At 34.4% G+C, this 20,038-nt stretch overlaps 1 protein-coding gene across 3 annotated transcripts in view; it reads left to right on the plus strand.

Moving 5' to 3' along the window:
- LOC123317420 (chitinase-3-like protein 1) overlaps positions 1-20,038 on the plus strand; it is a 215,351-nt gene that overhangs the window by 49,417 nt on the left and 145,896 nt on the right. The window contains exon 1 of one of the 3 annotated variants that reach the window (XM_044903946.1): positions 1,347-1,371. The exons of 1 other annotated variant lie outside the window; for it this stretch is intronic. The gene's annotated coding sequence lies outside the window, so the exon portion shown is untranslated. Of the gene's footprint in view, positions 1-1,346; positions 1,372-2,169; positions 2,297-20,038 lie in introns of those variants that run through there. One more of the 3 variants, XM_044903948.1, reaches the window with a different exon arrangement.

The following is a 20,038-nucleotide window of genomic DNA, read 5'->3' on the forward strand; positions in this document are numbered from 1 at the left end:
TTATGTGTCATCATGTGGTTTTTCTGAAGATTTTTCAAATACCTTTCTTCAAATCTATATTAAATAGGAGTTCTCTGAATTATATGCAATAAAATACAAGTCGAAATCAATTAAATAAAAAAAAAATCACTGATCAACAAAATTTTACCTACTTTTGTTTATTGAAAGCAGCTATGTTAGTTGGTTTACCGTAATCTTCAAAATCATATAAATCCGCAGTAGTACACATCAAGACAACAAAAGGTAGGAATATCAGATTTTTCACTTATGTATTAGAGTAGATTCTGTTGCCAATACTCAGCTGAGAACCGATATAAACCATATATTATGTTATGCCAACAAAATTCTTCAGGAATATTTACTTCTTAACTATGTAGTTTTATTGGTTAGATATTCTTATTCAGAAAAGTCAACTTCTCATGAGGGATGACAATTTCGATTTCGTTTATAAATGAATCCATCATCTTTTTGATATCTTCATTGCAAAAGTGCTCCTGACACGCAAATCGATTCGGAGTCGATTCTTGAGGGAAATACTCTTACACTAGCGCACGCTTCAATATTCCACCATGGTCATATGTTGTTCTCTTATTAAAAATCGAAAATAATAATATTCCTATCATCTGTCACCAGGGAAACAGTTTAATCAGCCAACCACAATTTGATTTGTTTAAATCAAAATTTCGCACTCTCGTGATGGCCAGCGCGCCTGTTGGCAGAAGCATGAACTACCCTATTGGTACATATTTTAGGGGACGAAAAATCTGTGGTCTCAAAGCAGCGATCGTTCTCTTTCTCTCTACTCTCCATAATTTGACGAATAACAATTCTATGAAAACACGGTATACAACTTCTCACGGATTGATGTAAAATAAGACACCGCATTGTAGAAATGGTCATAATTCCAACTAGAAAGCAAATATTTCGTGAAAATCATACAAAGAATAACCATACATCGAGAATCTAAAAAATTCAACCAATAATGACGTACCGATATTCTATCTATGACAAATAAAATCTTATTAACGTGTTTCAATGACAGATTTATTCGATGAATAACACTATCTGAAAGTGAAAAGACTGCATTTTTACTTATCCTAAGAATAAGACTTATCTATCGAAAAAATTTAGTTATTAACACGTGAAAGTACCGGGCCTTAATCGAATTTCTCCTTCTAATATCTGCCTGAACAATTGTGCACGGTCGCAGATCACGAAATATTAAGTCAATAAAGTTGCAAACGAACCCGAATCTTCTTTCACCGTCACAGTCTTACCGTCTACTCGGAAACGAAAGTAGCTATTCAAGTTCCCTTCCACAATCATTCCAATTGCCCGCTAATTTCAAGGAATCATCAGTTCACCGACCAGGTAAGTTCAACTAAGTTAATTAATTCAAAATCCGATTTCTTAACCTGAATTTCAATAATCTAAAAATACTGCTTCGATTCATCGGTTTGGACTCATTCACGATTGTACAATAAGGCTCGGTTGTTCAATTCTGGTTTGAGCCTAGATTTAAGTTAATCCTGGATTAACGTGACAGATTTGAACGGAAATGTCAAAATTAATCCAGGATTAACTTTAACCACGAATTGAACAACCGGGCCTAAATGTGTGTTGTTTGGTACGATAAATGTGATTGGTTAACTGGATCCATCAAACGAAAAAAATTATTTTGCTGGCCATGTTTACTATTTTCTCATCAAACAGAATATACTTCATGGTCTAAAACGGGGTTCTCAGATTTGAAAAATTTACCGCGTTCTATCGAAAGGCATAACAATTCAAAGGAGCATATAGTATCATCCTCTTGCATTGAAAATTAGTATTAGAACAGGCAACATTTCATAATATTGAAGACATATATTCAATTTACTTGACTGATAAGAGTTTGTTCGAACACTCCTCGAAAACTTTTAGCATCCTTAGCTCTCATGACCACGAGCCGCCACTGTTAAATAATATACCTTCAGTCGTAAATAATAATAAGTAATCGTCAATAACCGTCAATTGTATTTCAGAAAATATCAATTGTAATTCAGGAAGGAATCCATTGGATTTATGAACTTATATTATCTCAAAAAACACTACGTAAACCTTATGTAAACAAGAAAATGCAACAATTTAAACGCCTACTGGCATGTCGTTCATGTCAATAGCAGCTGCATGGAAGATGGTGTTATGCTGCGCAATCACCCCCAAAGATTGTGTCCTTAGCATGGTCAATAACATTCTCTAGATATGAAATTCCTTGTTCGAGAACTCTTGGAGGCATAAAGTTAGGAATCTCGAGGTTTGTTTTCACATACCTAATAGCATTTGAAGTGCCTATACACGCACCGGCGAATTGCAGTCCAGGACTGCAGATACGTAGATCTTCAGTGCAACTGCACTACAGTTTTTTGGAGTTTCAGTTCAGTCCTTGGTTGCAGATCGCCGGTGCGTGAAAAGCATACATCTATTATACAGGGTGTTTCATAAGCCGTTGGCCATAGCCCAATGGTGAATGCAGGTCCTCCAGGCCTTTCAGAAAACTTGCTTGTTTTGTATCCTAAGGCTATTAGTTTCAGAGATACGGGGCGATTCATGAATATTGACCAAAATTTGCGATAGCCATAACTCTGGAATGCAAGGTCCGATTTCGATCAAATTTTATAGGCTTGTTCACTTCAGAAAGCTCTTTCAAACGGTTCATAAAATATCAATATTTTCAGGGTAGTAGGTACTCAGAATATCATGATTTTTCTTTCAAGCCCGAAAATCTAAATTTTTCACATCCCTTACAGAAATTTCGTTATTGCCATGAAAAACTACATAATCTATTCTAAGGAATTCAGTTTTCATTTTGCCAAGCACACTTGCACAAGGGAATAGGAACCGGACGAATTCATATTTTATTATCTAACACTATCGTATTCCTTATCTTCAATAATATATAAATTGTCTTGGGAGTGGAATAAGTTTAAATGAGAGACGTTAAGTCATTCCTTTAAGCGACGTTTCGCAACTTTATTGTTGCTTCTTCAAAGCTCTACAAAGAAACACATAGATAAATACCTACAATAACAATTGAGAACGTAACATTATAATACCTCGGAAGCGGAAAAACGTCCGCCATTCAAACTTTGTGAAAATTTAAATTTCATTTGATAAATAATCGCACAAGTCAACGTATTGCTATTTCATATGATGGTAAAATAAACAAATATTCGCGTGCTACGCTGGCGTACATACGTATGAAAACTAGTTTTTGATAATTAAATGGGTGGCTGGAGCAACGTTGGATGTGCGTTTTTTCATAATCGCATTTTTTTGAAGAATAACGTTCATTGTGATCCATAGTATGAGATTCCGCAAAAAATTTTAGCCATCAATCAAATTGTATCGTTAGAGGAAAAGATTTTTTTCTACAAGCGTGCGCGTTCAACCTTTTTCCCGCACGCATTTCAAGTTGCAAAGAGTCACTTTTCCAAAACGTGCGGGAAAAACGCCTGCTATTTCTTTCCCGCACGCATTTGCGTGCGGGAATGGATTAGCAGGGGTTTTTCCCGCACGCAAATCTTATAGAATAAATTAAATTCTATCATGTCTCTATGCACCGAACGTCAACGATGAGTAACCCATGGTAACGACATGCGGAATTACGTCTGTCATTTTATATGAATTAATCAAATGAGATATGATCTGTATCGTGCAATTGATATATTTATATATTTCAAGCGCTTGTAGAAAAAATATTGTTCCTAACTCTTGCGGAAAGTGTCTTGCCCGCACTCAACTGCTTACCCGAACTCTGCTTCGCATCGTTCGGGCAACGGCTGTTTCGTGCGGGCAAGTATCACTTTCCGCACTTGATAGGAAAATAACTATATCATCACAAGATTTATGGAATAACATAGTATGTGAAATGGCTTGTCTATGGACTATTTACTCCCCTTAGGCTTGTCTGTGGCTAGAGATTTTATGTTTGCTCCTGATCTGACAGTTTTCCCATTCTGTGACTTCAGTTTCGCTTTCGCAAATAAAAGCAATATAGTTTTGCATAATGCAAGTATCTGCAAGTGATTTGCCATTGTGAATAATAGAAAGAGGTCGTTGAGAATGTCTGAGTGGAATGACAAAAAACCCAAGTCACTGAAAGACAGTGGAAAAAGTTATGTTAATCGGCGAACAAGTAGTAATTTGCGCGAAAAAATAAGTCCTTCATACCCAAGGGGTTGTACGGCGACGTGTTGTAAACAAGGATGTAAAGAATTTACATAGTTATATGTACTACAGATATACAAACAGTTTTATATGATGACTTACAACGAGCAAACTCTCCTACTAGTGAAGTTCATCAATATTAGAGAACCGAAAAGGCGACGGCCTGGAAAAACTGATTCGACATCCAAAAAACTAGCTGGATTTGATTTATAATTGGATGGAAAGCCTGTCTGCCAGAAAACCTTGTGCAACACTCTATCAACAACTCCAATAGATAAGGTTGCAAATTCTGCAAGAAAAAATGAAAAATGGCGAGTTAGCATCGACGGACCAAAGAGGCTTGCATTTGAACCGGCCACATACCACTGATGCAGATATCAAAAGGTGTATTGTCAAGCATATTGCTTCTTTTCCGACCGAAGCGAGTCATTATAATAGAAAGGTTTCGTCGAAACTTTGTTTTTCCCCTGCGTTGAACATAACAAAAATGTACGAACTTTTTCGAATTAAATATCCTGTAAATCCAGCGAACTACACCCTCTACCGCAAGATTTTCGAGAAGCAACTAACCTGAGGTTCGGAAAACTTAGGTCAGATACATGTAAGGAATACTATAAAAACTTTGATCGAATGGTTCTTGCTTCTAGCGAAATAGAGCGGCAAAAAATTGAAGAAGAAAGTCTTATCCACCATACAAAAACTAACCAGGCCTATCGAAATCTCGCAGAAGGTTCGAAAAATAGCAATTTTATAACTCTATGTATTAATAATAATAATAATAATAATAAAGGTCTTTATTCAATCAATTTCATGGAAACTAAATACAAACTCTTACAACACTAAAAAAGAAAATTGAAAAGGCGAGATCCAGGACACTGTTCAAGTGTACTGTTCAATCTAACCCTATGATTCATTGACAAGAATAAAAAAAAAATAATAGTAATTACTCATGCTCATGAAAATGACAGTATAAATATAGAAGATGCATCACCACCCAAAAAAGAAATAATGGTTATAGGAAGTTATGCTCTATAAATTTTTCACTTGTATATCACACTCGCAGAGTTGCCACTTGCTCATTCATAAGTTTGCTGAAGATCATAGCTCTTAAAAGTTTTATGTTTCTAACCGCCCTGATCTCGACAGATAAATTATTTGTACAAAGCGTAACATTATATGAAAATGATCGTCGGAATAGCTCAGTTGTAAATACAGGAGGAGTAAGGGTTCCTTTGAATCGAATATTCAAATTATGGACATCAGAGCGGAAGGTAATTTTGTTGTAGAGGTATGGAGGAGTTCGGTTAATTAGTATTTTCATAAATAGTAAAGAAGCATGAAGAGATCTTCTTCTTTCCATGTTGAGCCAATTAACAATTCGCAGAGTATGGCTAATCCTGTCAAACTTTCTCAGACCAAAAATCAGTCGCAGACAAGAGTTCTGAAGTTTCTGTATCCGCTTTCTATCAGAGTAGTTCAGACAGGGGCCATATACACAATCTGCATAATTTAAATGTGATAAAACCAACGACTCACATAGTAGCACTCTCACTTTTCGCTCCAGTGTTTCCCTGTTTCTATAAAGAATCCTCAGCATGGCATAGGCCTTCCGCAGACAGGCAGAAATGTGGTCCGTAAAGCGCAAGTCGATATCTAACCAGACTCCCAAGTCTTTAACTTTGTCACACAATCCAACAGTATCTGAACCAAATACAACAACATTATTTTGGTTCAAAAATTTAATCCTATCTCCTCTCCTTCCAAATAAAATGGCAACGGTCTTGTCCTTATTAAGCTGCAAACAATGTTTGGTAGATAAATCATTGATGATGTTCAAATCGAAATTCAGGGCAGAAATTGCCTGAGCAGATTCATGCAAATAAAAGGAGATATATAGTTGACTATCATCCGCGTAGTAGTGCATCAGGCAGGAAATAATAAACTTTACAAACTGTGAAATGTACATGATAAACAAAATTGGCCCTAAGATTGACCCCTGCGGTACTCCCCTGCATATTTTCAAAAAAGATGAAATTTTACCATCATAGCATACCGCTTGGAACCGTTCAGCAAGATAAGAAGACAAAAGCCGAATTGAACCCCCACAAAAACCAAGATGAACCAGAACAGCCTCGAACAGCTCGTGATTGAGGCAGTCGAATGCTTTGGAGTAATCTAAAAGAGTGAGCAAAGTTAGTTTACCCTGATCGGTCGCCCTCATAATGTCATCTGTTATATTTAACAAAGCCGTGGTGCAGCTATGATTCCTTCTAAATCCTGATTGCATAGGTGGAATAATTTCATTCGTATTTAAATGTGACAACATTTGTTTACTCATAATTTTCTCAAGGATTTTAGATAACGTTGGTAGAATACTTATAGGTCGCAAGTTGTTCATGTCCTTTGGACAAGATACCTTCGGTACAGGTATGACAATGGCTTTTTTCCACTGGTTTGGAAAGACAGAATGCTGTAAACAGAAATTCATTATATGAGTGATATGGGGCAGAATGTGGGGAACACACAATTGTAGGGTTAGTATGTTTATGCCATCATGACCGATAGCTCTACTCTTGATGGATCTGATAGATTCCAAGACCTCAACCTCGTCAACCACCAAAAATTTGAAATAACTAGTAGTGATGCAATTATCCCGATTGGCATAAAAAGACAGAAGATCATTGTCAGGAGAGAGGCAAGGCACGGATTTCAGAAAATGTTGATTCACTCGATCAACATCGCAAAGTGTTGGGTCTAGATCTACACTCTTATTCTTACCTATGCCCAATCTTCTCAGATAAGACCAGGTTGTCCTCAAGTTACTGCATGGATTTATGTATTTACTATAATAGGCCCTTTTCTCCCTCCTGACTGCAGCTGTGATAGCATTTCTAAGTTGTTTGTACGCATTCCAGTCAGCAGTCTCACCTGATGCTTTGAACTTAGAAAAAACTTTGTTTCTAGTCTTGATCATATCTCGTAAAGTGTCTGTTAACCAGGGTGAATAATTTTTCGATATCTTGATTGTTCTGAACGGCGCATGCAAATCTAATAGCGTGATTATATTCGAGGATAGGAAATCAACCTTTTCATCAACTGTTGGCTTGTCATAAATATTATTCCAGGGAATGGACATAAGATCAGACTTAAATTGGTCATAGTTAAGATTTTTGAAGTCCCTATAAGTTTTCAAAATTGAGCCGGTCCCATGAGTTTCCACATTAAGAATACAGTGGACAAGATCATGATCACTAACCTGTGGAACAGGAAAAACACCAGAATCCTTCACCATATCAATGTCAGATATGAGTATATAATCAATTAATGTCGAGGAGGTGGGAGTGGTTCTAGTAGCTTCATCAATTATTTGATTCAGACCAACACTCTCTACTACTCGGATAAATCCCTTAACTTCTGGGCTAGTTTTAATGAAAAAATCCATATTAAAATCTCCAAGACAGACAACATAATCAGCAGAAGTAATCATCTCTGAGATCATCGACTCAAAACCGTCAAGAAAAAGTTTATAGTTATATGAGGGCGACCTATAGACAATAGATATTGCCACACTCACACCTCCTAATCTCAAGATGATCCCAAGCTGCTCAATCTCAACATCATATTTGAATATCTTGAAACTTAAGTTATTCCTAATATATATCCCGACCCCTCCACCTCGACTACCTCTATCACCTCGTATGAACTTAAATCCATCAATGGCAAGAGAAGCATCCGGAACCTCCTCGCTCAGCCAGGTCTCACTCAAACCAAAAATATCAAAATCATTTGTTATCAGAAGATCTCTGATTTCGTTGTAATGCAAGTTTAATGAGCGCGTATTCACATGAGCAACCTTCAGCAAGCCTTTTCTATTATTAACCATATATTATGTAGACGTGAACAAGTATAGCAACATAATGAATGAAACTAGTAAGTAAACGAGAAAGATGCAATCGCAGTGTAGTGATAACTATATAAACAGTTCAACAAAAAGCAAATCAGAAATAGAAAATATGCAATATATAAAAACGAATTGAGTGTACGTAATGTAAACAGTGGTGAAGTGAGCAAACTATAATAACGGATGCAACAGAAAGAAGAAAAAAAAAATATATGTATATATATGATAGTATATCCTTAACACATCAGACAATGGGTAGATATACTACTACTACTACTTGATTTGCAGCAAGTTTTATTCACCCCTCAATCAACACATTCGGACATTTTCTATCAACGTCAGTATTCCTCCTTCAATTTATGTATACACAATATGTCTAAAGATCAGGCCAATATGTTTTTATGGCATGAATGTGTAGCCAAGCGAGGCTCTAAAGAAATCGGCTCGTGCATATTGAAATATGTCAAAATGTCAAAATTAATTGTTTGGTCTGACCGCTGTACCGGTCAGAATGATAACTCGAATATTATCAAGGTTAATCGTTTTTTGATGTCATTGAGATACTTCTCTGAAATACACCAGAAGTTTTTTATTACAGGACACAGTTTTTTGCCTTGTGACCGCGACTTTGCCCTCATTGAAAGGGCGAAAAAGACCTCGATATCATTAGTTCCCTCTGATCTGTATTTACAAGTGCTAATGAAGGCAAACCTTTTAAGACATTCGAAATGCAACAGGACGATTTCAAGGACATCGACGTGATTGTGCCAAGAAAAACTAAAACAAACATGAAAATTACACAGTACGTCTGGTTGAAGATCAGTGCAGATGACCCAGTAACGGTGTATAGCAGAGATTCTCATAATATATTCAATGCCTGGCAATCATTTCGTGTTTTTTCCGGAGATGAAAATAATTTTCATTATCACGATCTACCACCTCTCTACACTGAATTTTTACCAATTTCGAAAGAAAAGAAAAAAGATCTTTCAGATATGATGCTCTACTGCGATAAACCCCCTTCATGACGAGTTTTATAGAAATCTTCCAAGTGCATAATTATAATAATCATTATAGATAATCTCGTTTTATATTTTCAATTAATGTTATTTTTATTGAACTTTTTTTTATTCCTGTATTATTTATTTTTCAAGTCCAATGATGAAAAAGATTCAGAATAGAAACCTAGATAAAAAATAAAGAAGTAGGATCACGCCAAGGTCATGTTATGTGTGGAACATTTTTCATACATCGCAGCACATAAGAGTCAAAAGGAGAGGACGGGCATCTATATTCAATCACCCTGTACCTACTTAGCTATCAACTGAATTCTGGAGACAAGTAACACAGTGTGTATCTTGAATAATATTCGTACTCTTTCTTATTTTCTGAATTACAAATGATCGATTCTGATTTATAAATGATGGTTTCTGAAATCAAATTGGCTAATCTGAAATACAATTGACGGATTCTGAAATAAACTTGACTGAAAATCTGAAAATCAATTGATCATTTCTGAATTACAACTGGAAATGGTGTAGTATTAAAAACCGACTATATTTTGGTCAGTGAAGACACGCTTGACAATGAGATGGCGCTAAAAACGCACTGTCAATACAGAAAAACTTTTAAATAACAGTTTTCTATTTTTTAATTGTGGGGCGCGGAATTCGAATTCTATTGCTTGAATTAAATTTCAATATCGACTTTGTTTCGATCAGAAAGCAAACATCCTGAGCGACAAAACAAAAGTATGGTTTTGTTTTGTGATCAGGATGTTAGTTTTCATCTAAACATTGTTTGGAATCAATTGATATCAATGAAAAACGCTGTTGAATGTGCTACATTTCTATTTGAAATTTATAAAAAACCTACAGAAATTGAAATTATGGACAATAAATGGATACAAAAGTATATGATGATCTGCTACTGACATAGGTCGAAGGTGATATTTTTGTGCAATAAGTTTTGAATAAACTTAGTTGAATTTGTAAAATATACATATATAAAAAATTCATATGAACCAATATTCAATATACCATCATAACATACACATTCCAGTTACTTACATATGCAGATATTATTTATAGAATTTTCAGCCACACTTAAAAAAAAACTTAGGTATATAAATATACAAGAACTGTTTGTCAGTATAGTTTCTGGTGCTCTTTTCATGATTTCCTTATGATATGGTCTCTTCATGACACAATATACAATTTGATTGATGAATAAACAAAACACTCACAGCAGGTTTCATAAAACTTTCCAAACAACAATTTGACAGTAGCTCGGTTACCAAATCGAAATCAATAAAACCTCTGCATTTCTGAATATATTGAAAAAGTAGCAGTTGAGAGTCATTGAATGGACCTATAAGGGTCATAATTTACCCTTAATAGGCTGTTCATGCAAGGGATGCTTTCTGCATACAATAATTTACGTGGATGAACAGTTCTCAATTGACCTGCAGTAAAATGTTCACTGCACATGGTATAGTCAGTAGTTTTTGCTGAAGTCACTGTCATAACGCCCTGAGAATTTTATTCAATTCGGAGCACTGAAAATTAGAGTCAATGAACGACTGATTCTTGAAAAGATAATGAGGTTGTAAGGCTCACTTCTTTGGGTTTGACTATTCACAGTAGTGAATTAAGTAAAAAGAAACTGAAGAATGCTTTATTTCATCATGTTTCTAGATCTATTTATATTGGATATAATATTTCGTAACTACCTAATTACTTAATGATATTTAGCGATCACGAAGTCCAGCAGATGACCGTGGTATCTGGGCCAAATCCTCACAAGTAATGCAATTCAGCAAATGATCCGCATTCCAGTTGTATTTGTTTGCCCTAAATTTGAAATATTGGAGCCTGTCTGATAATCTATTTATGGATATCACATGTTACGAGTTTTAATACTTACGCTTCCTTTTATCTTAGTTGAGTGAAAAACTTGATCTCGAAAAATCCATTTTTTTATTTTATCCACAGTTCTTCACCACTCGAACAATATTTTGTGGTTTCACCAAGAAATAAGACAAAAAAATTCAATGATCAGCAACTAGAACGACCTTGATAAACAAAAAGCGGTACGAGAATCAAAACATTCAAAACCAAGGAGATACATCTCCTTGTTCAAAACCTCTTTGATCAAAATGGACGTCTGAAATTTAAGATATCTAAAACACTGGTGTGCTTTTTGCAAGCATCAACATTTCAGCAAATCGGGGATGTGGGATCAGTTTCGTGGCGGCGCAACCATGTCATTTGCTTCGTTCTAACCTTGTTCTACCAAAGGGAGTCCAATGATACTATCTCGTTTTATTTTGGATGAGTTCGGCTTGAAGTTCTACAGATCGAACGGGAGTTCTCTGTCGACATCACCTAGGAGTTTCAAATGGTTGTCAAGACGAGATGACAACTTTTTGCCGCGCCCTATTTTGGCAATCCGAAAATAATTTTATAGAAATATTGGTGAAAACCAACGACGTAGATTTCAATATGCATTCAATAAGTGCAATTTGTAAAAACAATTAGTGATCATGTAGTGGGTAAGTGTGCGCAGTGCGTATATCTCGACTATGCAATCTATGAAAGAGGGGTTCATTTGAGTGAAGCAAGAGCGCAGAATACCCAAATTAGTTTTCCATAGGTGTGCGCCGTGCGACGTTTCGTTAACTTTTTATTTGCAATCAATCAAATTCACTATTTTTCTTGTTAATTTTCAGCATCTCTGCAAATTCTGCCAGGTCCAAGTTCCGAGTCCGACAGTGTTAAACAATATTTTATTCGAACATGGGCATATTGATCTGAATATATAATAAAAAATTTTAGGTTCTCTTAGATGCTTAACTCTATAAGAACGTCAATTCGAATTTTGGCTTACTGGGGAAAGTGTGCGCGGTAAGTGTGCGTATAGATTCATTATATGGGCATTTGTTCAGTGAGGAATAAATTATGACATTGTTGATTTTCTTGGTTAAGACTAGATCAATATTGTCCTATTTGTTCAGAAAAATATGAACAGCCACCAACATGTATCATGTGTTGTGTTCACCAGGAATTGTGGCACGACCAATAATTCACTGCTTGTAAAAAGGCGCTTCTGGATTGACAATAAACAGCATTTCTTTAATATTGTAACATTTTGATGACATTATTTTGTAATTTGTTTTGATTGTGTGGTGCACTAATAGACGGAGAACCAGAGCCAAAAAAAGTCTCTGAATTTATTAAGCCTGGTTTTTTCTCAGGTGATTACAATCATAAATATACAATAAAATGCTGCGGTCAGTCAAGTGGATGTTAGAACATGTGCCTCTGGTGCGCGGTCAAACATGTCGTGATTACCGACATAATAAAATCAATTTCTTAAGGCTGAAACTTTATAAACTTTTGTATTTTGGTATGTAAATCAAAATTATGATAGTCAGTCAACGTCCGATCGGGACACAGCTGGTCAATCAGCTTCAATGTGCGTAGCGTCGTTTATAAGGATGCAATTCGTTTATTAAGCGTGAAATTTTTTTTTTAACTACTACTGACTATATTATTGATAAATAAAATAGTCAGTCAGCCATTCCGTAGAACAACGCCCGTCAGTCAGTGGATAAGAAATTAAATTTTTTCGCTCCCTATAGATGTTACATCATAATCATTTAAAGTATAACACATTTATTTTAATGAGCAACTGTTCTTTAAAATCTCAGAAATAAAATTCGTTCGAAATCAACAGGATACTTAACCAACATGGGTATACGGACAAGTAAGAACTCATTGATTTTCAATCATTTCTAATATTTATTTAATTCACTAACGATAACAACCCACACAGCATGGAATATTGCAGTGAAAAATTTCAAAATATTTTCAAGAAAGATTTCATTGAAATATTTATGAAAGGTTTCGACAATATTTACGGCAAGAAAGTTTTCGCAAGATTGGCAGAATATTTCCATGATATGTAATAAATGTTTCATGAAATATGACTTCATAAAATTCATTAATATTTCATGAAATATTCTACGAAATTTCTATGACAGATTTTGCAATATTTCAGGAAAATAAATATCCATAGGAATCAGAATATTTGTGAGAAATATTCCTTAAATTTTTCAAAAAATATTTGCAGGAATATAAACTAAATATTTTTAATTCGCCTACATAATACATTGAAAAAAACCTTAAAGTAATATTTCAGTGGAAGATTTTCGATGAAAAGCTGAAAGTGTAAAAATTATATCAATTTTCATTCCCGAAATCTTACTGAATGCTCTTTGAAAGATTGGCTGGCCAATAATTTGTATAAAGATGGCTAATATGTATGAAATATTTTGTCTTCCAAAGTACCTATAATGCAACTGAATATCTCATTAACGTTTCAAGTAATACTACAATAAATATTTCAGAATCGCTCCAGAATATTTCTTTGCAATATTTCTGAAAGATGAAGTGGAAGCCCAAATAAATTGTCAATATTTCATGAAATATTTCAGGAAATGATATTTTGATTTCACTGAAACGTTTTCAAATAAGAATTCATATATTTAAATAAATATATAAGAAATACTGCAAGAATATTTCAACACATCTCCGGATTTTTGTGCGGAATATTTTGGGTTATATCCGTGAAATATTCTACTGACTTTTTATTTAATGTTTTGTCGTTAGCATCCCTCTTGTCTGAAGTTACTGTCTTTTTAATGTGTGAATATGCTATTATTCTTTTCGCACTGGGTAGTCATTATAGTACGTCGAAAGAGCAAATAACAACAACAAAATATCTATCTGTATGAATATATTTGACGTTATAGTCTATACCTTGTTTTTTCAACAATTTATAATTTCGTCTGAAACAATATTGCATAGAGTAGCATTAATTTATATTTCATTTTATCCCTTGAATTACTTCGGAGATACTCAATTACATTCACCTACTACCCCTTTATGTATATTAAATTCATCTTTAAATTTTCGTAATTAACTTTCAAATAACGCGCTCTTCTCTCGACTAGACTAGTGTACGTCGACGCGGCATTCCCAGTCCCCCCCGATAGAATCAGCAGCGATGCCAGGTTGGAGAAATTTTCCTAAGATTTATTTTCCGATGTCCAGAAATCTGTTCTATTTCATATATTACACTATCTTCAATTACTCTAAGCCACGGTTTAACATTCTACAGTTCAGGTTCAAACCGAGTTCAAAGTTGAATCCATTGTAATTTTGGACAGTTCAGTTCTATTTTGTCATTGTCAGGCAGTCAGTTGAATTGGGTTCAACGTTGGATTCAGCTTTTATCTGTAACTGTATAACCGGCATTCAATCATTATAAGTACCTAATAAATAATTTGTGGAGTAGATGTATTATTTTTAATCATATTGTCTTACGAACTGACTTAAAATAAATAATTTTATTCCTTGATACAAATGAACTCAACAAGTACTACTTTCAGAATTCGATATTCTCTATATCTCTATCCGTTCTTCTCAAGGCTTGATAAAAATGAAAATCAAGAATCTAGGTAATTCAACATATTAAAGATTTACTCTACTCTGGATACCGTATACTGGGGAATAAAATTTCTGGACCCGGCAACGCTGATCACTAGCCACTCTAGCCACCTGCTTAGTGCAGAAACGAGAAACGGGAGTACGTGAGATTTGGGTTTCATTAGAAGAAGCGCAAGCCGAACAAGGAAGCATTCATTGGTGCCATTTTGATTTTGTCGTTTGCGCGTTGTCTCGAATCGATCGTTTTGTGTGTTTGTGTGAAACTAACGTGTATATTGATATGGAACGAAATAAATTCCAGTTTGATTACCACTTGATTCTTGGTAAGTAACTTATTTCCTCTTTAACGTTTTCAATCTACTTGCACGTGTTATTAAATCTATCCATTTGTGCCACAATGTCACCGGAATATTTGTATATGCCCATTTGGCTCCTGTTTACTTTAGCGACCACCTTGGATGTTTGTCTTCGATTTTTCATCAATTTCAATGAATTCGAATGTTGGCATTAAGAGAACTCGATGAGTTTATGATTTCAGTTAGTTTATTATGAAAAATGTGGGGAATTTTTCAGTTTTCGATGAAATATAAATAATGGTTTTGAGGTTAGGTTAGGTTAGTTTATGTTAGGACAATGAAAAATCATACTTGTACATGAAAATGCCATTTTAAGATATTAATTAAACGAATAAACGATTGGATTTAGTTATTGAAGGGCTGAACAGGGAAAATATTACAATTCGACTGATTTATATCGCAATTTTCATAAAAACTTTGAAAAATTATATCTCCCAAACTACAAGTCTCCTAAGGTTGAGACATGTTACCAATCGATTTTTCATACAAGACTTTATCTAAGAAAAAATCGACGTCAAAATCGGAGGTGGGCACTAATCTAAACTTTTTTTAGGTTGAACCTATTCAATGGAATTTTCGAATTATTCTTCATTCTTTTTATATCTATTTTAACATGTGATTGGGAGCTAATGAATTCCATGTTTTACGGATTTCTACTCGTATTTTTATTTTTTGTTGTTTGTTTACCTATTTATGCAAATTATATCATTTGATTGAAGTTGGTATCATACTTCATACTTTGAATGTTTTGCAGTAGCTTTTGGTGTAAGGACAAAATATGAAGAAGCGACAGATGCCGAAATAATTCAGTGTTACCCATACGGATATGGTTGAATGACTTCAGATGGTGGACGGAATAAAAAGTGAGTTTTATGATGTTTTCATATCCTGAGATTTTTTGCTTTTCTTCAGTTCACCCTCAGAATAGAATGAATTTTGTGGTTCTTTTCACGACTACTTGCTGTGCGAGTTGCTTTCAAAACAGAATCTGCACTGAAATTGTTCTCGTGATGTGAATTTTTTTAGGGATTTTATTGTTTTGTGAATAATGACTTCACTTTATTATTTATTTATAGAGTGTGAGAGTCTAACTTCAAACAAATTCTGTGAAAAGGGGCAGTTTTTTGTTGTAAATATTCTAGCACAGGTTGAATTAGTATTTTTAAATGGCGCTTTCTTAAGTAAAGGAATATGATACTGTAATTTGATACACCATCGAAATTTTTTTTATTTTTTCCGAGGGGGTAACCACTTCCGAAATCGATGTACTTTTGAAGACCGAAATCATCATCCAAAATCCCGGAATCATCATTCGAAATCCCGAAATCATCGTCGAAATCATCTTGATTTCCGAAATCAATGTACATTTTTCACATAGTGGTTATCCTCTCGATTTTTTAAGTCCATTTCTGAATGATATCGATTGAAATTTATTTTAGGAGGATTTTGCATCTCTTCATAAACTTTTTAGGGTTTTCACTCCCAATCTCTGAAACAAAATCAATTAAAAATGAAATCAACGATTTGCTCCTGCGTAAATTCTTGCACTAATTTGTCAGGAGCAAATTAACTAGAAAAAATTGTTGCCTGACAATGAACTCAAAATAAATAACGTTGAAACTATAATTCTTTGTAACGTTTCGGAGTCTATATCAGACTCCTTCATCAGACGAAAAAATCTACTTTTGAAAATCTTCTGAATTGTCGTTGATTTCATTTTTAATTGATTTTGTTTCAGAGATTGGGAGTGAAAACCCTAAAAAGTTTATGAAGAGATCCATTTCTGAATGTACCAAATATCAAAGTCTTATTTCTTGTCGTTGAAAAGATATTCAACAAACATCGACTAATTCGAAAACGAGGGAATCTGATTCAACTCGAAGAAATAACTCGGTTATTTCAAAAATTGAATGTCACGAGGTTCTTGATAATCATTTTCTGTCAAATGAAAAGTCGAATAAAACTGATTAATGAGAGTAGCAGCGAAGATTAACGAGGATATTCATTAGTTTGTCGTTCTGTGGGTCACAACGTTTGTTGAAAGATCGAACAAAAGAATATTAAATGAAAACTTAATATTTGGGTGCGTATGTGTAACTTAAGAGTAGTCATAAAAAAATCACAATTGTGCGCAACTTAAACCTCCGATCGCTCTGTCCGGGCATATTTACAAAAAAAAACTGCCTTCGGTATACTGAATTTGTTCAAAGTTAAAGACTTGCACTATATAATCTTCTGTTACCATCTATTTGTTCTAATAGCAAAAATCACACCGATGAGGAATTTGACAAGTTGAAGAAAATATATTTCAGTAAAGTGTATCTTTTCAGTACCTACTATAAATATTCCATACCACCAATGTAGTGTCATCTTGTACCATAGACATAGAGACATGGACTGAGCAATGTCAGCGTGAAAATGTCTTTTTTATAGAAAGAGAGAAATGATCGTCGGGAATTTACCTGTCTCTTTTTTGTTCACATAGAGGTGAGTGTGGACCAATCAAAATTCTAGAAAAAAACATCTGCATTCCCGACGTGCGTTTCTCTCTGTCACTTTTTGTGACCGTATTTCATGCATAGATATAAAGGGAAGGCACAGTCCATGTCTATGTCTTGTACTGACAGGTGCTTTATAAATAATTTTTACATCAGTTGGCGTCAATTTCGAAATTCTATGATGTTATTCAGTTCAAAACCCTCTAGTAAGGAGCATCATTCGAAGCCAAATGCTATGCAACAATCTTTAATAAAGACCCCGTATTTACTGCTGCTGAATTAATTTTCTGAAAAGTACATATTAATTATTTTTCCTCCAATTTTGCGATAATTACCCCAATTCTTCATAGAAGAACTTTCATGACCCTAAATTGACAAAATATGAAACTTTCTGTTTCTGAAAAATCAAAAATATATTTATTCCAGGAATGCCAGTACCCAACGACAATTTCCGTTTCAATTATCTGCAGATCCTGATGACGAAGATAAAGGTTTCATTGATACATATTTTAATGTAGGTAATGGAAACTGAATAAATTCTTTTAACTGATTCTGTTCTATTCAATACAAATATAACCTTGTTATACTATTTCAGGAAAACCTTATATATATATATATATATATATATATAAATATAATGTTCCTCAAAAAAATATCTTGCGAGATCTTTGAACAATATTTAGCAAGGGACTTTGAAGATATGTGTTCAAAGTATTGCTCAATTCTTCGGGAACATGTATTTTATGAAGTTACCCAGCTACCCTGGCGAAATGTTGTTCAGAGAATTTGCAAGATATTTTTTGCATATTATTGCAGAAATGCAGATAACGCTTAATATAATTCAAAACATTTCCTAAATTTTTATGGAAATATTTCCTATTATTGCATATAAATCCTACAAAAATATTTCTAGAAAGATTCCAGCAACTTCACACAAACATCGCAGAAATATATTTCGTAACATTTCAGAACCCCTCGTTGGAAGATTTCGAAAACCTCTTCTGAAGATTTCAGGAAACATTTTCTTCAATTGGAAGAAATCTTGCGTAAATATTCCATGTAATATTACTATGATCTTTAGAAGAGATTTCACATAATGTTGTAGAAAATATTTCAAAAATCTATATGAAATATTTCATGAAATATTTCAATGTGAGAAAAAGTCGGACATAACTTTATTTCATGAATATTTCAACGAAAGATTTATTAAATATTCAAAACCTTGCGTACAAATATTTCATAAATATTTGACAAATATACCATGCTATGTGGGAAGCTATAAAGAATCATCACATGATTCATCATCTGAATCTTCATCTTAATCCATATCATCATTTTCACTATCGTGATCTGACAAGTCGAGCTCGGGTGTTGCAGAATCTGTAAAATAAATGAAATTCAGTAAGAAAAGTATTTTTGTGATTGTTTAATCCAGATAAATATATTTCTATACCTGTATTTTCTTGTAAAGGTTGAATAATGACATCTTGTACAAGTTCTGGAAATTGGTCGCCTTTGAATCAATCCAAGTCATATTTCTCATCCACCAATTTCCACCCGTAGTCTGTAGGAGATAGCTCGCTCCGTTGGAATTTGACGGTGAGCATTACGCCAAATATTTGAAATGAAGCTCGCTCTTAAGAACTGCTGCATCAATTCCGATTGGCATGGTGGCATACTCGACCCATCTACATTCTTTATTTTAATTTTAAAAGGATCATTTGTGGTGCTTAAACATTTATACGTCTGTGAAAATAAAACGAATCTTGCCTCGTCAATTGATTTAATTTTTTTCAAGCCGTATGAATGGTAAACAAATTCTTGAATCTTATTGAACATGTTATTCTGGTTGCTTGCATCTACAAGTCCAAGGTCAGCGAATGTTTTTTGAAAATCTTCGCTTTGCTTCATTATCTGCAGAGGTTTTTTTTTACCTTTCTTGTAGAAAGCTGGGTTAAACTCACATCCAGTCAAAGCATGCAGTCCAGAAAGAGCATTGCAAACAGAATTCCCCAATTCTTGATGCATTCTACTGACATTAATCATCCTTTGATGCTTTCCAGTCACACGTCCAGTCCAATCTACGCATATTGAAGCTGACTGACCAGCTGTGTCCCGATCAGACGCTGACTGACTATAAAAATTTTGATTTAGATACCAAAATACAAAAGTTTATAAAGTTTCAGCCTTAAGAAATTGATTTCATTATGTCGGTAATCACGACATGTTTGACCGCGCACCAGAGGCACATGTTCTAACATCTACTTGACTGACCGCAGCATTTTATTGTATATTATAATTGTAATCACCTGAGAAAAAACCAGGCCTAATAAATTCAGAGACTTTTTTTGGCTCTGGCTCTTCGACTATAAGCACTGCGTTCACTTACCCCGTGAGGGTGCGCTCACTTTCGCAATACGGGGCATGTGAACGCACTCCGATTGTCACTATTAAATTTTTTTTTGCGGAAAAAAAAACGTTTTGTTTGTTTGCTTTTTGATGTTTTTTTATAGATTGGAAAATTTTCTGTCTTATGAATATGTTTTAACTTTCCTAGCTTCA

Source organism: Coccinella septempunctata, chromosome 7, assembly GCF_907165205.1.
Source record: "Coccinella septempunctata chromosome 7, icCocSept1.1, whole genome shotgun sequence".
Lineage (NCBI taxonomy): Eukaryota > Metazoa > Arthropoda > Insecta > Coleoptera > Coccinellidae > Coccinella > Coccinella septempunctata.